Here is a 19,460-nt window from a genome sequence, read left to right as displayed (position 1 = left end):
GCAGGGGAATAGCTCTGCTCCCTGCAAGCCCCAGAATTACGGAAAAAAGGCGTTCATAAAAGGGATTCTCAAGCACAATGGACGTGCGGTCCAAATTACAGACGGTCTCTGAAATTTACCGACGGTTGGTCACCCAACTTATGGCACCATCACACGATTCCGATACACTAGCTACTACGCATCCATCGATAATTTCGTCCTCCTCATCCATACACTGTAATGGTAAGCAGGACAGACAGTCAGCAATAATATTGCGATTCCGAGGACCATAATTCAATGCAAAGTCATAACCATGCAATCTGTACAGCCACTTGTCAATCCTTGGCATTGCCTTGCCTGCTCCATTGGTTGCGAACATATCAATTAGCGGTCTGTGATCAGTTCTTACTTAAAAATATGTGCCCCACACATAAGTTTTAAAATAGTTGACTCCCCACCAGCATGCTAGTTCTTCCTTTCTATGACAGAGTATGTGGCTTTTGCTCCCTTCAGGGTTCGCAACGTAAACGCCAGGGCTCGAGTCGGGGTACCACGAGGTTGGACGGTGTCCCCCCACTTATTTTACCGGGGGGACGCCGTCCCTGCTGCCAAACAGCTGGACTTCACTCTTTGGCCTCTCTGGGACGAGGAGCTCGGCACCTTTCGTGACGTCACTTCCGGTGACAGTGTCCCCCACTTCCTTTTTTACGACTTGTGCCCTGGTAAACGCCACTACCCGCTCTTGTCCGTGTCTTCTCTGCATTAAGATGGCTTCTAGACCTTATGCACTAGCATCTACCACAATTATGCTATATTACAATCTTGTGGGTCAAATGGTTTTAGTGCAACAACCTTGACTATTTGTTCTTTAATTTCCTTAAAGGACTGGACAAAAACTGGTTTTCCCTCACATCCCAAGATTATTATTTTTTCAGTGTGCTGGGCATCGCACAGAGCATGCTGATTAGGCGCCGGCTGCTTTCACTTTTTTCTGTGCTTGGGGGCCCAGATCATCTGAATGAGCACCAATTTGCTCCCCAGGAGGGCAGAAAGCCCACTAGAACCAGGGAATGTTTTTTAATTAAAACCTGGCATTGGGCCATGCTCGTGTCCCCCCCCCCTAGTGGGCCCACCAGTCTTTCTACACCCCTGGGGGAACGACTGGAGATTTACACCCCAATATGCTCTTGTGGGGAGGCAGAAAGCCTACTGGATGCTAGAGATAATTTTTCAAAAACAAGCATTTGCAATGCAATCGGTCTCGCCTTTGGGACCTTATAAGTATTTCGCTATGCAGCAGATTGTTGCACATTACTGCAAAGTAGCCTAGCTATGGACGGTGTAAGAGCAATCACGGGTTAGGCAATAGATTTGGCAACAGACAAGTGAACATGGCATTTGGGCTCTTAGGAGAGCGTTGAAGACAAATACATTAAATTGTTGATACATTTTAATTACATTTGTAAAAAAGTGGATCCTACAAAGAAGTCTGTGTAAGTGTTTGTAAATTAAATTGCTTGTCCTTGTTATTATTTGCCGTTATCACCAGCTTTCGATGTGGAGGGAACTCTGCTCTCAAACTTTCAACCTTTTATTCGTAGTTGAAACTATCAGTAGTAAGCTAACTACTAGTACCCCCAGAAAATGAAAACCTAGAACCGCAAATGACACGTTGCATTTTGCCAGGAGTTGCTTCTGAACTGTGGAAAGTGACAAACTCAAGGTAGTAAAGCAGCCAATCAGAGGGCGGCAACAGCAGTGTACACACAGTTTGCCTAAACTGCATCACAGCAGCGTGCACTCGGAGTTTTAAGCAAACCTGTGGCACGCGCTCCAGGCCCCACTTACTGATGCCCATTCAGTAATTTTACAGTGGTGATGGTAAACTTCACCCCTGGGGGGTCCAGGGTGGGGGCGGTCTGGGTCGTGCGCCTGGCCGTTCTGCTCTGAGCGCAGCCAACAAAGTCAGCTGCCGACCGGGAAAATGCCAGAGCGGAGGTATTGCTAGCGCTGGCCTGCTTTCTGTGGCAAGTGTATCACTGTGTGTTGCCTTATTATTACATATTGCACACGAGTGGGAAGAACCCCCCCAAAAAAACACAGCCTCTATGCTACCATCTCGTGACTTCACGCATTTAAATAAAATGTGAAATACGGGAAAAAAAGAGTAGAAATAAAAAACCAATGTGCTAATAATTATACAGCGCTTAAAGAGGCAGGGGTGCATGGAACGCTACTGTGCCCTACACAGGCAGCACGTACCCCCCCCCCGTCCCCAGTGTCTGGAAGCTCAGGCTCCTGCCTGCCCTCGGTAAAGCTGCACCTATATTCCCTCATCCTCCGTGGCTGCAAGCTGAGGCTCCTGCCTGCCCTGCGTAAAGCGCACCGCAGGACGCTCATTAGCATTAGAGCCACCATTCTGCTGCTGATATCGACCCTTCTGCCTTCTCACAGCCGCGTTTCTGCTTCCAGGTAAAGTCTGGATTGTGCATGTGAGTGTTCAGGACAAGTCAGGCAAAACAGAGTGCGAATGCACTCAGCCAATCCCAGGAGGAAACAAGCATTTACAAATGCAATAAGACTTGTATTTACGCGAGACCTATTGTATTGCAAACAAAAGTACGCCGTCCAAAAAGGCAGAAACGGAGTGGTGGTGAGGGGGGGTTGTGGTGGGCACCGAAGTCACGGATTGCGGGAGGGAATGGGGAGAGGCAGGGGAACCAAAACGTTTTTAAAGTAAAGGGGCTGATAGCTATGGAAGGAGAAAAATGACGACATGGTCGTCAGAAGGTGGGACTAAGTTCCTGAAAACCAATCACAATGCAGTATTTAAGATTTCGGCCAATGAAAAAGATCAGTAAAGCTAGGAAGAAAGTGGGCGGAGCTTCCCCCGCTATACTGTATACAGCATCTCTCCACGAGTCAGCGCATGCGCTGACTAGGCGAGACCTAATAATGGGGTTGCACGGGTCCATCCTAACATCAGGTTGCAGCCCCACTACTAACGCCCCAAAAGTATTTTTGCCCCCCGCATCCCCATACCCCTGGAAAGCTAAAGGACCTTTGACGTTCTGTACAGATTCAAAAGAGGAAGTACCTAGTTTGCTGGGAGGTGTTAAGTTCTGGTTCTTAACAGTTATGACATAATCAGAGAACAGAGTGTGATTGAATGTGGATGAATAAAGACATATAATCAAGAGCTCCAAATGTGGCATATTCATTTGCATTCTCCTGGGCTGGGTAGGATGCTACAATTGACAAAAAGTGCAGGATCTGTGCCCCGAAGAAACAAGATTATTCTCCCTGGCAGTTTGCCACATTACAGCATACTTTTTGCGTGTGCCATGTGCACCCAATTCGATGAGAAGCAGTTTGAAGGTGGTCTTTGCGGAATCGAAACCCAGTTCGAGCCCATAAGCTGCCCTCAACGAAGTTGAAGACTCGGCTGAGAAGCGCATTCAAAAAGCCTACCAGAAACCCACTGGTAAGGCCAACAGAAGAGACACTGCGCTACCGCATAAGACAGAGCCATCATCGATACAAAGTAAAACTAATAAAGCTAAAAGCAGTGGACACAATTACAAAAGATGAAACCGTCAGTTACGGTAAAAAAAAAAGATGGTGCTTTACAACCTCCAATCGGCTGCGACGACCCAAGTACAAGCACACGGACTGTGCTTACAGAAGGCATCAGACCAGAAGAACAGCTGCCGTCATCCAAATAGCATATACTCTCAACAGCAGTAGAAAAAAGTATGAAGTACAATGCCGCTGTGTTTCTAAAACCACCACCACCAATCGAAATGGCGAAGAAGCAGAATATTGGCGCCAGGTGGACTGCCTGGATTGAGGTGTTAAATGACTTCATAGACGCCCCAGAAGAAGTAGATGCTAAGAAAATCAATAAATATTTGAAGAACCTTGCCGGTGATGGAGTAAAAGAAGTCTGGAAAAAATAATGCAAGCTGATGCAGTATCATACCATAAAATCAAGGAAGTGTTGGAAGCTAAGTTCATTCCAATGCCTCAGTTTGGCTGAACCGTGTACATACTGGCTGAGTTATTGCTCCTTCCAAACGTTGTTAATTTAACATTGGTATTTTTGGATTGAGTCCACACGGAAATATCAGTGATATTTATAATTTTCATCAGAATGGGTTCCATGTGAATGCATGTTTCAAGGATCACTTGATACCCCTGTTCGCACTGACATAAGGGTTGCTCTTGTTGTTTTGTTTGATATTGTGGATACATGGTGACAGTCCATCATTCTGGATACTTCATTATATAGAACTCATCACACTTTGAGCACCTACCTCTGCGATGGTCAGCTCCTGCACTTACACCAGAGGCCATTCTGCCTTACAGTCCAGATCAAACATCAGAAACATTGGTGCATGAACAGAGTGCATCTCAACCACCTAATGCCACTCTATCTGTCCGAGCACCATGAGGACTTATCGAAGAGATATAATGTAACTGTTTGTACAAAGTGGGGGATGTAGTGTTGGGAGACTTTGTGTGCTAGGAACCTTGCAGGTCTGGGCGGATTCAAAAGAGGAAGTATGTAGTTTGCCAGGAGGTTTTAAGATGTGGGGATTAACTATATGACGTAATTGATGAACAGAGCATGATTGTATGTGAATGTAATAGGATGTACACTCAAGAGCTCTGTGTCTGGTGTAATTATTTGCATGCTCCCTGGCTGGGAAGGATGCTACAATATGGATGGACAGAGAAGGGGTAAATCCAATTTTTCTCACACTTGCCATGCTAAATGGCTCCACTATTTAGGCTCTAGATTAGTCAGCAACCAGGGAACCATAGCAACCCTATTGATTTCTCAAACCTATAGACCCAGGGGGTGTGTGTTGCGGGAATCCCAACACTTTTTCCTACCGAGAATGCACATCAAGCATTAAAGTATGGTTCGTAAAAGTATATTTTTCTCATATTTATGTAATAGAAAACACTGGCAATTCCACTGAATGGCACACTTCCTACCTCCATACATTCCTACATCTCTCCTGACTGAATCATTTCCACTCGTCTGTGGGTGGCCCTAACCAACATGATAGGAATGGACCAAAACTGTAACCATATGAAGATTTCAATGATACCACCTTGACTTCACTGGGTTCTGGTTTTGACTAATTGCTGTTGTGGGTAAGAGGCCCACCCACATAAGTCAGATAGCATTTTTTGGGAGAAGTCTGGGAAGGCAGGTAGGTAAGACTTTTATTGAGTCTTGCAGATAATGTACAATTGCCTCATAAAAATGTGAGGAAAATACATGATTTTAGCCTAAGTTTCTTGTTTGCATGACATTCTTAATATGAAAGCATAGTGGGAACCAGGCAAATCACACTATCCTGGACTCCCTAGGTTGTCAAATTTCCAGAAATGTCTGGGTTTAGCAAATTTCACTGGATAGCACCCAAGTGGTTACCCACATTGCTAGATGGCTAAATTGGCAAGGCAACATTTTGAGGTCTCCATGTTGCATTTTGGGACATTTCCTGTTGCAGATTATTGTTCTGTGGGAACACAGAACAGTAGAACATTTGTTACTCTCAATAGAAATCTGTCCATTATTGGCTTTAAATGTTAGCCAGTATGCAAAAATCATGTTGCAAAATGTCCCTTGAATCACATAATAGTATGGGTAACCCTAAATGAACAAATAACACTGTTCCTAAACTCAGTATCCTGGGCACATTTAAAAATGCCTAGGTTTCCAACATGCAAATTTTTCATTCATTATATTTTATCGTATGAATTGATGCATGGTCGGTACACAATAAAAAACCATAATAAGCTGCAGGTTAGGTATTGGCTCTGGACATCATATTTTTTGGACAACTAACACTATATATCCCTTTGACCAAAAGAGACTATAAGAACATAAGAATATATTACTTTTGTATGTCGCCCATTGGAGCAAAAAAGTACAGATGAAAGCACTGCTACCTAGTTCTAGTTTTTCCTACTTATTTTCATTTCAACGAGGGATGGAGCGCTGAATGAAACCAGTCCCAGGATGCTTGTTTCCGGGTCCAGGGAAGACATGGATTGGCAGTTCGGGTTGGACTGTTCCCATGAGGCACAGGGTCAAGACTGATTTGCATATAGCTGTGTCTGAACTGGGGTGGCGAAGTGAGCTAAAGAACGATCATGGATTCAACCCAGATCTGTGACTGGGGGTGAGTGTGAATGTCTGAAAAGTTTCAGCGCTCCGTCCATCATCTCCTTGTATTTGTTTTGTACGCCTGAAGTTGGCAGGGTATGCCCAGACGTGAGTCCCTTGCTCACTTTGCCACTGGATTCAAGCTAGCCCGACTGATGAGGGCTGTTAGCTCCAAAATGGTCCTAGGATGCTTGTTTCTGATCCAGGGAAGACATGGCTTGGCAGTTCGGGCTGGACTAATCCCATGAGGCACAGGTTTAAGACAGATTTGCATATAGCTGTGTCTGAACTGGGGTGGCAAAGTGAGCTAAAGAATGATGATGGATTCAACCCAGATCTGTGACTGGGGGTGAGTGTGAATGTCTGAAAAGTTTCAGCACTCCGTCCATCATCTCCTTATGTTTGCATAATTTATACTATCACTACAGCATTTGCAATGAAATTTTGATAAGGAAACTGTGCATGATGGTGGCGGGAGTTATAGTTACCTTAGGGCATGAGTTATAGTTACCTTAGGGCATGAATTATAGTTACCAAAGCTAGCTCTAACTGGTGAATTTCACTGTTTTTACATTTAAAAGTTACATTGGTACTGAAATTCATAACTAGTTATGACATTTAACGTTACTTTTATCTTTGTTTTTTCATTACATTTCTAGTTTTTTTTAAATTTAAGGTAATATTTTGTTACCGTAAGTAAAGCCAATCCCCTTGCGGCCAGACCCAGCATAGACCACTGCAAGTAGCCAACCCCAAGCTGAGCACGACCTTTGGCAATGTGCGGCGAGGAGTTGGTAGTAGTGGTTTTAGACATTTAAAACATTACATTGTCACTGAAATTCTCACCTAAGTATAATGTTACTTTAACCTTTGGTTTATATATATATACATATATATTTGTATTTCTATGTCTAGCCTTCATCTGTGTGTGTGCTATAGTACTTTGTCTTAATACAGATAAAAGCAGTGACTGATCAATGATTTATTGAGTGTTATTATGTGTGTTACAGAATTCAAAGTTTCCAACCTACATCAACTCCAAGAGAGAGTGTTGGACTGCTCTGCCATCTCTTCCTTGAGAATCAAATGCTGATGGGGTGCACTTTGTTTTCTATTTGGGGTAACAATAGTACAGGGCCCTGGAACAATAGAGGTAAACAACCTCAGTTGAAACAACTGAGGCACAGTAACCCCTGGATGCTCTTGGTCCACACAAAAAAGTCCTCACAGTCCCTTTTCCACCCTGTAAATGGATGGAGTTATACTCCAGTGAAGGCCCTCAACGACTTTATGTCTGCGGTGGGAAGGAGACTTCATTCCCTTCAAATGTGGACGGGATGTAGGGAAAGCAGTATTTCATGGGAAAAACTGTGTATCACGCTGTATTTTCCTACTACATAAATGTACATAATTACCAATATACTTTGGGAAAAAGGGGGAACAGAAAAAATGTCACATGACATTCCCAGTGGTTCACTGCAATCCTGCACCTGGTACAGCTTTTAGGCATGCTACTGGTATTCTTTCTGAATTCCAAAAATAGGTGCAAAAGTATATTTAAATGAGAGAGGGGATGGCTTTAAGTGGGCTAGGTCACTCTGGGTCTCAGACCCAATAGTAAATAAAAACAGACATTGAAACTGCCCTTATTTGGCTTTCTATACATGTCCTCAACTTTACACACTTAGCTTGCTTGACATAGAAATCACTGCACCAGAACACACCCACTTACCTGGCAAATAAACTTGAACTAGCGAGTGGGAATCAGGCACTAAGAAGTTCAAACAAGCAGGCCACATTGTACAGCGGTCCGATACCCTGCCGGGTCATGTTCACGCTTTATAAAACTTTTCAAATAAATGAAATAAATAAATTAACTTGCAAAACATTGATCGAATTCTGAAAAATGAATGTAAAAAATGTTAAGGTAGCGTTAAGGTAATCCATGTCAGGAATTTAATTCTGATTTATATTTCACGTTTTACTTAATCTTACATTCCCAAGAGGGTTAGCTATTTCCAGGATGCTGTGTTTCTGTTTTTCTTTTTGGGTAGTTGTTAGACTTGGCATCTTTTGGCGTGTTTCCCCAGAGTTTTTGCTTTCTGACCTCCCCGTTTTGACTCTGTTTTTGCTGGCATAGTATTTCTGCACACTTATCTCACTGCTGATCAGTGGTAAAGTGCAAGTGCTCCTGTGGTAAATTGTGTTATGGATTGGTGTTTCCATGATTGGATATTTAATTTACTTGTTAGTCCCTAGTAAGGTGCACTGAGTGTGCCAGGGCCTGTGAATCAAATTCTACTAGTGGGCCTGCAGCCCTGATTGTGCCACCCACGTGAGTAGCCCTGAAAAGGCAACTCAGACCCGCCATTTCAGAGTCTGCACACAGTGTGTGACAGCCATGTCGACTTGGCCAGTGCACCCACTTGCCAGTCCCCCACCTTCCCTTTTCTTCCATGTCAGCCACCCCTAAGGTAGGTCCAAGGTACCCCTGTGGGCTGGGTGCAGTGTATGTGAAAGGTAGGGCATGCCCTGGTGTGTGTAACATGTCCTGATAGCGGATTACGGCTAATTTAGTTTTTCGCTATTGCAAGGCTACCTGTTCCCCATAGGATAGAATAGGGAGTTTGTTTAAAACATCTTGTAAACATAACTGGCCCGGGGAATTAGGTAGGAATATAAAGTTTAGTATGCCTGAACTCAGAATCTAAAGATGCATCTTTTTTTTTTTTGTTGATAATCAAGTTTTATTAAAGTTTTGGGTACATGTAAATTCATTGGCAACGAGTCACACATCATATTTTAAAACCCCCGTTTCCCCCTGATAACATCACAACACGTATTAGTCACTTCTGAATAGGGAAATAGCCCTTTTGCATCAGACCGGCAGAGCGGACTGGGGCCCTTCAAGGCGGAAGCAGGCCAAACCATTTTCCCCACACTTTGTTGAATATTTCTGGGCATCCCCGAGCCTCGAAGAGGGACTCCTCCTGCACCCCGCACCAGTCCACACCCCTCCTCCATTTCTGCAGTGTCGGTGCCTCAGCCTGGGACCATCTAGCCGCTATATCTCGTTTCGCCACTGCTAGTGCTGTACCCAGGAAGCGCCTATCGGCCCGGGAGCCATCTAGGCCGTCGAACACTCCCAGTAGCAAGTGTCTCGGGTCGTGGGGAACTACCCATCCCAAGGCCTGCGTGAGCTCACGCTCCACCCCTCCCCAGAACCGATCCAAGGCCGGGCATAGCCACACCATATGGTAGAAGACGGCTGGGGCACCAGATCAGCGCGCACAGTCTGGGGAGGCTTGTATGCCAGCGCGAAAAAGACGCGCCGGGGTGAGGTAGGCCGCGTGGAGATCGTAAAGCTGGACCAGGCGAAGTTTAGAAGATGTGGTCAGGTTTTTGGGTGCCATAAGGGCATCACGTAAGGGCATCTGCCTCGTCCAAAGGACCTACCCACCCCTCCCATCACTCCCTAAGTTGGTCCATGGATGTGGGACAGTTATTTACCAGGGCTCGGTATATACGGGACACCCCCCTCATGACTTGTGCCTCCAGGGGGCTGAATTCCGGGAGGGAGGTGGGCGGTGTATGTGAAGGGCGTGGTGGAGTTGCAAATATTTGTAGAACTGGGAGTGTAGGAGGGTGTGCCTATGTTGTAGGTCAGAAAAGGAGCACATGTGGTCCCCTACCCACACATCACCGAGTTGTGTTATCCCCATCAAGTCCCAACGACGGAAGGCCTCCAGGGAAGAGACCTCATTCAGCCAGGTGCCATGCCAAAGGGGCTTCTGGTCCCAGGTCACCAAGCGAAGGGCAGCGCGCCAGGCCATGAGAACCGACCTAGTGATTGGGGGCAGGGTTTGTGGCACCGGGGAGCCATATAGGAAGCTTTGAATCTGTGGAAAGTCCAGGGTAGCGAGCTCCACCCGGTAGGCTCGGTCGGACCAGCCGCCTGAAAAACAATCATGGATCACTATGAGTTTTGTAGCTAAATAGTAAAAATGGAGGTTGGTGACTCCCATACACCGTCGAAGGGGGAATCCGGCAATGGGACAGGGACATCCGCGATCTTCCACCATCCCACAAAAACCGAATGAGTGTGCCGTCTAGTTCTCTAAACCAGCTACTTGAGAGGGGGATCGAGGTGTTCTGCAGAATGTAAAGAAAGCGGGGGAGGATCATCATTTTGAAAAGGGCACTTCTGCCCAGCGGGTTAAGGGGGAGAGATTGCCAGTTCCTAAGGTCAGTTTTCATCCGGGTGACCAGGGGGGTAACATTAAGGGCCCATTCCAGCTCCGGCAGGAGGGTCACCCACACTCCCAGTGTCACGGCTCGCGGCGTTGCCGCGGCCGGCCATCCCACTGACACACACGGGAGGCCAGGATACTCACTTCCGGCGGAAGTCGAGTACCCGGTCTAGCCCCTGGGAAGCGAGGCACAGAAGCGCTTCCGGGGGAAAACGCATAAACCGCGCTTTTCCCGCCGGCTGAGCGCTTCGGATTCTGAATTCAGGCTGAACCAGAGACCGGCATTCTAGGAGAGCCGCGCTGCCTTGCTACATTGTGTCCGCGGCATACCAGGAGAGCCGCGCTGCCTTGCTACATTGTGTCCGCGGCATACCAGGAGAGCCGCGCTGCCTTGCAACATTGTGTCCGCGGCATACCAGGAGAGCCGCGCTGCCTTGCAACATTGTGTCCGCGGCATACCAGGAGAGCCGCGCTGCCCTGCTCCTTGTTTCCTTCTGCTTCTGGGAGAAAGCCGCGCTGTAGCGCTTCATGGTCTTTGACAGCGCCTTCCAGGAGCGCTGGTGTACTTCTTACCTGGGAGTTCCAGGAAAGCCCTTGTTTATTTTTCATGACCCTTGGTGCGCAGGAGCGCCCTAAGGGTGTACATTTAACCGACTTGTGTTTTGGGGGTTTTTTACTTTGTTCCTTCCCACCGCGCAGGAGCGCTATAAGGGAATACCTCCGCCTGCAGACCTTGTCCCCATTACAGGGAATACCACAAGCTGGGTGGTTGATTCCCATTTCCAGTTACCCGCGCAGGAGCGCTTTCCTTTTTGTTTTAGCTTGGGTGAACGCGCAGGAGCGCTTTCTTTAGTTTGTACTTGGCGATTACGCGCTGGAGCGCCTTCCTCGCTATTCACAACAGGAGCTGCATTCATCGGGGAACCTTCGTTTCGGGAGCCTTGGTAAGTCCTCACGGGGTACCTGGTCCTGTGTGTGTAGGTGGGGTGGTTCTTTTCGGGTCTGCTTCACTTTCTGATCTTTTCTCATTCTGGTTTCCAGTGACACCGGAACGCCCCACCAGCTCCACGCCATTCTTAACCCTACACCCTGGCTTCCATCCCTGCGTCCATCTCATCCCTGCTGGGTTTCGTCGTCCACGAGGGTTAGGTGGGTACAGGGACGGGAGCTCTTGTCGTCTCTGCGGAATCGCGCCACAAGCAAAGGTGAGTCTTGTGGGGCAAACCTGACAGAATCCGAAGCCCACGTAAACCATTCCGCCCAGACGACATGAGTGAGGAAGTCACCCTGCAAGACATCGCAGTCATGCTGGCTGCCATGCAAACCGAGAACCTCGCCCTCCGCCAGGACATAACGGCCCTACAGGGTCAAATGGCGGCCGGGGTCACTAATCCTTGGGGTTCCATACCCAGCCCCAGAGCCAGATCAGACGGCCTGTTGAGACAACCTACGTTCACCTTTGGGGGGCCTTCCACCACCGCGAGCCAAGACACAGCCATCCAGGTCGTCACTCCCCACCCGGTGCAGTTGGCACCACCCGAACGGTTTTACGGGGATAGTACTAAGTACGGAATATTCATCCATCAATGCCAACTACATTTCATGGCTAGAATTGCGGCTTTTCCCGACGATGCTTCCAAGGTCGCCTACATCCTTTCTTACATGGGCGGGGATGCGGCTCAGTGGTCCATCTCCTTGGTGGAGAACGACGACCCCATGCTGAACCACCTGCCTACGTTTAAGGAAACTATGCGGCGTATGTTCGCTCGCCATACCTTCGTGCAGGCTGCAGACAACAAGTTGCTCGGCCTCAAGCAAGGCAACCAGGACTTGCTCCATTACATCACCATGTTCAACCGGCTGGTCATCGAGGCCCACTGGCCAGAGGACAAGAAGGTATCAGTGTTCTATCGGGGGTTACGGGATGACCTAAAGGACCTCATCTCGCAGTATCCCGATCCGCCCGAAGCTATAGGCCCTTTCATTGACATGGTGGTGAAAATGAACTTCCGCCTACAGGAAAGAAAGACCGATAGGGGAAAAGGGAACGACACCCGTCTCGTGCCCATTGGTGACAAGGGCGTCGAGAAAGCCAAAGAAGCACCTGCTCCCCAGGGAGAAGCGTCCGAACCCATGCAGATCGGAGGCGTCAGAGGACCACTGACCAGTCAAGAACGGGAAAAAAGGAGGAAGCAGAACCAGTGCCTGTATTGTGGCAAAAGCGGCCACTTTGTACGGGAATGCCCTGCTAAGCCCTCGAGACCACGAGGCAGAAGGCCGTTCGTGTTGCCCATCAGCAAAGGAGACCAGACGGGAAACGAGGAAACCCAGTAGACACAGGGGTCCGTCTTCTGGGTTCTTCGTCATGCACATCTGCGATCCCTGTGGTATACGACGGTAGTCATCACGTCGGCATGGACGTGTCCTTACGGAATCTGGCGGGCAGAACCTGGGTGGTGACAGCCATGTTGGATTCCGGGGCGACAGGCTGCTTTATCGATACAGCATTTTCCCGCGCATTGGGTATCGACACTGTGACGAAGGCCCAACCTGAACCTGTCAAGGCCGTAGATGGAACGGACCTTACTTCCGGCCCCATCCGACACCGAACAGAGACCTTGACCATGATCTTCCCTAACAACCACACCGAGTCCATATGTTTCGACGTCATCGATGCCCCTCAGTTCAAGGTGATCCTGGGTTTGCCTTGGTTGGTGAAGCACAATCCCCGCATCGATTGGGTGACCAGAACCGTCCGTCTTGAATCAGAGTACTGCAATAGCACATGTTACGCGGAGATCGACCTGACAGGTCCTCGGGTCATACAGGCACACTCGTTACCTGTAGTAGGGATGGGAATGGTTTCCCAAGGAACCATACCAAAAGAATACCAGGACCTAGCGGGTGTATTCGACAAGAAGGGAGCCAACACCTTGCCACCCCATCGATCCTTTGACTGCCGCATAGACCTGATTCCCGGCTCCACGCTGCCATGCAGTAGGATCTACTCGCTCACAGAAAAGGAGAACATCCACCTCCGCTCCTATCTGGACGAATACCTGGACAATGGCTTCATACGTCACTCCAGATCTCCGGTTTCCTCTCCTCTTTTCTTCGTGTCGAAGAAGGAAGGGGATTTGAGGACCTGCATCGACTTTCGTGCGATGAATACCATCACGATTAAAAACCGGTACCCGCTACCGTTGATAACCAACCTCTTGGACCAGGTCAAAAACGCCACCATTTACACCAAACTGGACCTTCGGGGGGCTTACCACCTTGTCAGGGTCCGGAAGGGCGACGAATGGAAGACCGCCTTCCGGACGAAGTTCGGCCTCTTCGAATATCAGGTCATGCCGTTCGGACTCTGCAACGCCCCCGCCGCATTCCAGTTTTTTATTGATGAGGTGTTGAGGGACTTCATCGACGTCTTTTGTATCGTCTACATCGCGACATCCTGATTTATTCACAAACCAACGAAGAGCACGTCCATCATGTACGTTCTGTTCTTCAGCAACTGGAGAAACACCGTCTGTACGTGAAGTTAGAAAAAAGCCTGTTTCACGTCACATCGGTGGAGTTCCTGGGGCACATCATCACACCGGCAGGCATTCAAATGGACAACAAAAAAGTGGAAGCCATCCTGTCTTGGCCTACACCTGAGTCGGTGAAGGGCGTCCAACGGTTCCTCGGCTTTTCCAACTACTATCGTCGTTTTATCACGGGCTTCTCTGAGATGGTGGCTCCCATTACGCGTTTGCTGCGCAAGGGAGTAAGATTTGATTGGGACCAAAAAGCCGATAACGCCTTCCAGGAACTAAAGAGACGGTTTACAACGGCCCCGGTTCTGGTGCACCCCGATACCGAGCAGCCTTTCATCGTGGAGGCTGATGCTTCCAAGGACGCCATAGGCGGTGTGCTATCACAACGGAACTGCGAGACGGGCCGACTGCATCCCGTGGCCTTTTACTCTAAGAAACTCCAACCCGCCGAGCGCAACTACACCGTGTCTGATCGGGAACTGCTAGCCATCAAGACCGCATTCGAGGAATGGCGACACTTCCTGAAGGACTCAAAACATAAAGTGACCATCTATACAGACCACAGAAACCTGCAGTTTCTACGATCAGCACGTGCCCTCACCGCCCGACAGCTCCGATGGACCTTGTTCTTCAACGAGTACGACTTTCTGATTACATTCCGGCCCGGGAAAGACAACGCCAAAGCAGATGCACTGTCGCGGTTGGCTGAAACGGAAGAAAACGCCGAGGACCAGGAGCCTGGTCTGATCTTACCGGAGAAGCATTTCCAGGGCATCATCGCTCCTGTTCGTTCCAGTGGCCAGGCAGAACCAGACACGGCACGGTCCGATCCCGTTGTCTTGGAAGGAAACGAAGAAGGAGGGACAAGAAACCAGACTCATCTAACCGGGATGACCGAACAAACAAAGGCCCTATACTTGTGTCACAATCATGTACTCTCCGGCCATCCCGGTTACCACAAAACGCTCGACCTTGTGCGGAGGCAGTACTGGTGGCCAACGATGGTGACGGATACAAAGGCACACGTAACGAACTGCGCAGTTTGCCTGCTTGGCAAGAACAGATCCGAACCATCGGTTGGTCGTTTACAGCCCATTCCCGTGCCTCCTTCTCCCTGGCATACCATCTCCATGGACTTCGTGGTTGAGCTCCCACTCACCAAATCTGGACACACCACGGTTCTCACGATCGTGGACCACCTCACCAAGATGGCACATTTCGTTCCTTTGACGAAACTTCCCACGGCGGCCGAGCTGGCCTTGATATTCGTCCAAGAGGTGGTTCGTCTCCATGGCATTCCTTCCGTGGTCATAACGGACAGGGGATCGCAGTTTGTTTCCCGTTTTTGGAAGGAGGCATGCAGGATACTCGAGATGGACGTACGTCTCTCCTCGGCGTACCACCCCCAGACCGACGGACAGGCTGAAAGAACAAACCACACCATGGAACAGTACCTCCGTTGTCTGCTTCTGACAGTCGAGAAAGAATGGTCCGAAGTGCTCTGGATGGCAGAGTATGCGTACAACAACAGCAAGCATTCGGCCATCGGCATGTCCCCCTTCTTCTGCCTCCATGGCCGCCATCCTCGCACGTCGGCATGGGAAGAGCCTCAGGACAGCCCCCTACCCACCGTGCGTTCTTACCATGGAACACTGCGCGACCTGTGGCAAAAGGCACGGTTCGAGTTGGCCAAAGCAAAGGACACCTACAAGGAGCGGGCAGACGCCCATCGACAACGGGAACCCGCGTATCGCGAAGGCGATAGCGTATGGCTGTCTATTCGGCACCTGAATGTGCATGGGCCCAAAAAACTGCTGCCACGTTATGTGGGTCCCTTTCCGGTGGAGAAGGTAATCAACCCGGTGGCCATGAAGCTGTCCCTGCCTGCACACATGAAGATCCATCCGGTCTTCCACGTCTCCCTGTTGCGGGCTGTACAGTCTGGCGGTTCTCTTCCGTCGCCCCCTTCTCCGGTGGTGGTGGAGGGCCAGGAGGAATATGAAGTCAGGGCTATCTTGGGGTCCCGTCGTACCAGGGGCAAGCTGTTCTACCTTGTGGACTGGAAGGGGTACGGTCCCGATGAACGATCCTGGGAGCCCTTGTCCCATGTACGCCATGCTCCTGTTCTGGTCCGTGCTTTTCACCTAAGTCATCCCCTGTGTCCTCGCCCAGTCTCTCTTTTCTGACTTCGGGGGGGGGGCCTTGGAGGGGTTCTGTTCTGGGGGTGGGTACTGTCACGGCTCGCGGCGTTGCCGCGGCCGGCCATCCCACTGACACACACGGGAGGCCAGGATACTCACTTCCGGCGGAAGTCGAGTACCCGGTCTAGCCCCTGGGAAGCGAGGCACAGAAGCGCTTCCGGGGGAAAACGCATAAACCGCGCTTTTCCCGCCGGCTGAGCGCTTCGGATTCTGAATTCAGGCTGAACCAGAGACCGGCATTCTAGGAGAGCCGCGCTGCCTTGCTACATTGTGTCCGCGGCATACCAGGAGAGCCGCGCTGCCTTGCTACATTGTGTCCGCGGCATACCAGGAGAGCCGCGCTGCCTTGCAACATTGTGTCCGCGGCATACCAGGAGAGCCGCGCTGCCTTGCAACATTGTGTCCGCGGCATACCAGGAGAGCCGCGCTGCCCTGCTCCTTGTTTCCTTCTGCTTCTGGGAGAAAGCCGCGCTGTAGCGCTTCATGGTCTTTGACAGCGCCTTCCAGGAGCGCTGGTGTACTTCTTACCTGGGAGTTCCAGGAAAGCCCTTGTTTATTTTTCATGACCCTTGGTGCGCAGGAGCGCCCTAAGGGTGTACATTTAACCGACTTGTGTTTTGGGGGTTTTTTACTTTGTTCCTTCCCACCGCGCAGGAGCGCTATAAGGGAATACCTCCGCCTGCAGACCTTGTCCCCATTACAGGGAATACCACAAGCTGGGTGGTTGATTCCCATTTCCAGTTACCCGCGCAGGAGCGCTTTCCTTTTTGTTTTAGCTTGGGTGAACGCGCAGGAGCGCTTTCTTTAGTTTGTACTTGGCGATTACGCGCTGGAGCGCCTTCCTCGCTATTCACAACAGGAGCTGCATTCATCGGGGAACCTTCGTTTCGGGAGCCTTGGTAAGTCCTCACGGGGTACCTGGTCCTGTGTGTGCAGGTGGGGTGGTTCTTTTCGGGTCTGCTTCACTTTCTGATCTTTTCTCATTCTGGTTTCCAGTGACACCGGAACGCCCCACCAGCTCCACGCCATTCTTAACCCTACACCCTGGCTTCCATCCCTGCGTCCATCTCATCCCTGCTGGGTTTCGTCGTCCACGAGGGTTAGGTGGGTACAGGGACGGGAGCTCTTGTCGTCTCTGCGGAATCGCGCCACAAGCAAAGGTGAGTCTTGTGGGGCAAACCTGACACCCAGATACTTAAATGACTCCCTCCGAAGGGGGATCATCTCCTGCCAATCGAAACAATCCCGGGAGGGGTGAAGGGGGACCAGGGTAGACTTCGCCGGGTTGAGACGAAGGCCGGAGACCTGTTCAAACTCAGAGAGGGTCATAAGGGACCTAGGGCCGGAATGCTCCGGGTCGGACAAGTAGAGCAGAACATTCTCTGCGTACAAGGCGATTTTGTCCACCTGTCTCTGATCCCACACCCATCCCCGGATAAGGGAGTCCTGCCGGACCAGCGCCGCCAGAGGCTCCATCACCAGAGCAAATAGGAGTGGGGAGAGGGGGCAGTCTTGCCGGGTGCCTCTCCGGATCGGGAATGGCTCAGAAAATGATGCATCTTTTAGTGAAGGTGATTTTTACATTCTGTTTTTGAAAATACCACTTTTAGAAAGTAGGTATTTTCTTGCTCAGTCATCCTGTGTTCCTCTGCTGGAATGTGGATTGCCTGTCTGGGTTTTGGATGACAGCAGGCTGAGGTGCAGGAGTGGCTCCAGATAGTCTAGGTGGGTCAGGAAAGGGTTGAAAAGGCCTGGGTTGCAATTGGGGAAAGGGGAGGAGATTTCCTTGCACGTCAAGGGCCTGGTCTGCCTTTGACTATGTTGTCTCCACCTCCTGCCAGGAAGTCATGCCAGAGAAGGCAGAACTGGTTCTGGCTGGGCACAGACACTCTCTGCCTAAGAGATTTTGGGATATAAATATTGGGGACCAGACCCCTGAACTTTAGAACTCTTTTGGATCAAGAAGACTACCAAGAAGAAGAGCAGGGGAAGCTGTGAGGAGGAACTACCACTTTGCTGTGTGCTTTGCTGTGTTGAACTGCAGTGGCTGCTTCTGTCTTGGGCAGTGAAAGGACTGGACTGAACTTTCTACAATCTACTTTTGTGAGTTTCTCCAAGGACTTGAGGTAGAGCTTGCCCCCTGTTCAAGAAGTCTCAGGAACAGCAAGGGCTTCAAGCTCTTCTGCCCTCAACACTGGAGACTGTGTGTTTTGTGCTGCAACAGAGAAAAAAGCAACCCAACGCCGTCTACGACGCTGCTGCTGACTCTGTGTCCTGAAGGTCACGCAGAGGGCCCGCCGCAATGCCGCACCGCGAACCTTGGTCACACCGATGACGCCTGCTGACGCCGCCACCGAGACGCTGCTCGCACCGCGACTTGTGGGCACCGCACTCCTCACCGCCTCGCTTCACGATGCCTCCGCTGCTCCACAACTTAATCAACGCCGCTGCTTGCACCGTGGTTCGAAGGTCGCCGCTCGTAAAGTTACACGACGCACCACCCTCATCCCGCACCGCAGCCTTAGCCAACAGAGGCCGGTTCAATCGACTCCAGACGACAGCGCTCCAGCAACGACGACGCCGCTGCTTGCACCGTGACCTGCCAGCCCTACGACGAGCACTGCATTCACTTCGCACCGTGACCCTGGTCTCACTGATGACCCCATCTGACGCTGCCACTGAGCTGCTGCTCGCACCGCGATCTGAGGGCACCGCACGCCGCACCGCTACACTTCGCCCTGCAGCACCCGATGCCTGCCGACGCCAGCGCTCCTGACTTCAACAGAGAGGAGTTTGATCTGCAACGTGTGTGACTTCAAGGGCCCCGACGACTCCTGCAGCGACCTCTGGAACCGATGCCTACGAACGGCATGTTTCCGGAAACTCAACAAGAGGTGGTCGACGCCCTGCATTTCTAAAAGGTACTGTTTTCGGGTCTTTCTGACACCGTAGCTGGCCCGTGACGCCGCCCCCTGTTCAAGAAGTCTCAGGAACAACAAGGGCTTCAAGCTCTTCTGCCCTCAGCACTGGAGACTGTGTGTTTTGTGCTGCAACAGAGGAAAAAGCAACCCAACGCCGTCTACAACGACGCTGCTGACTCTGTGTCCTGAAGGTCACGCAGAGGGCCCGCCGCAATGCCCCACCGCGAACCTTGGTCGCACCGATGACGCCTGTTGACGCCGCCACCTAGACGCTGCTCGCACCGCGACTTGTGGGCACCGCACTCCTCACCGCCTCGCTTCACGATACCTCCGCTGCTCCACAACTTAATCAACGCCGCTGCTTGCACCGTGGTTCGAGG

Source organism: Lissotriton vulgaris, chromosome 8 (assembly GCF_964263255.1).
Source record: "Lissotriton vulgaris chromosome 8, aLisVul1.2, whole genome shotgun sequence".
Lineage (NCBI taxonomy): Eukaryota > Metazoa > Chordata > Amphibia > Caudata > Salamandridae > Lissotriton > Lissotriton vulgaris.
This window is presented reverse-complemented; position numbering follows the sequence as displayed.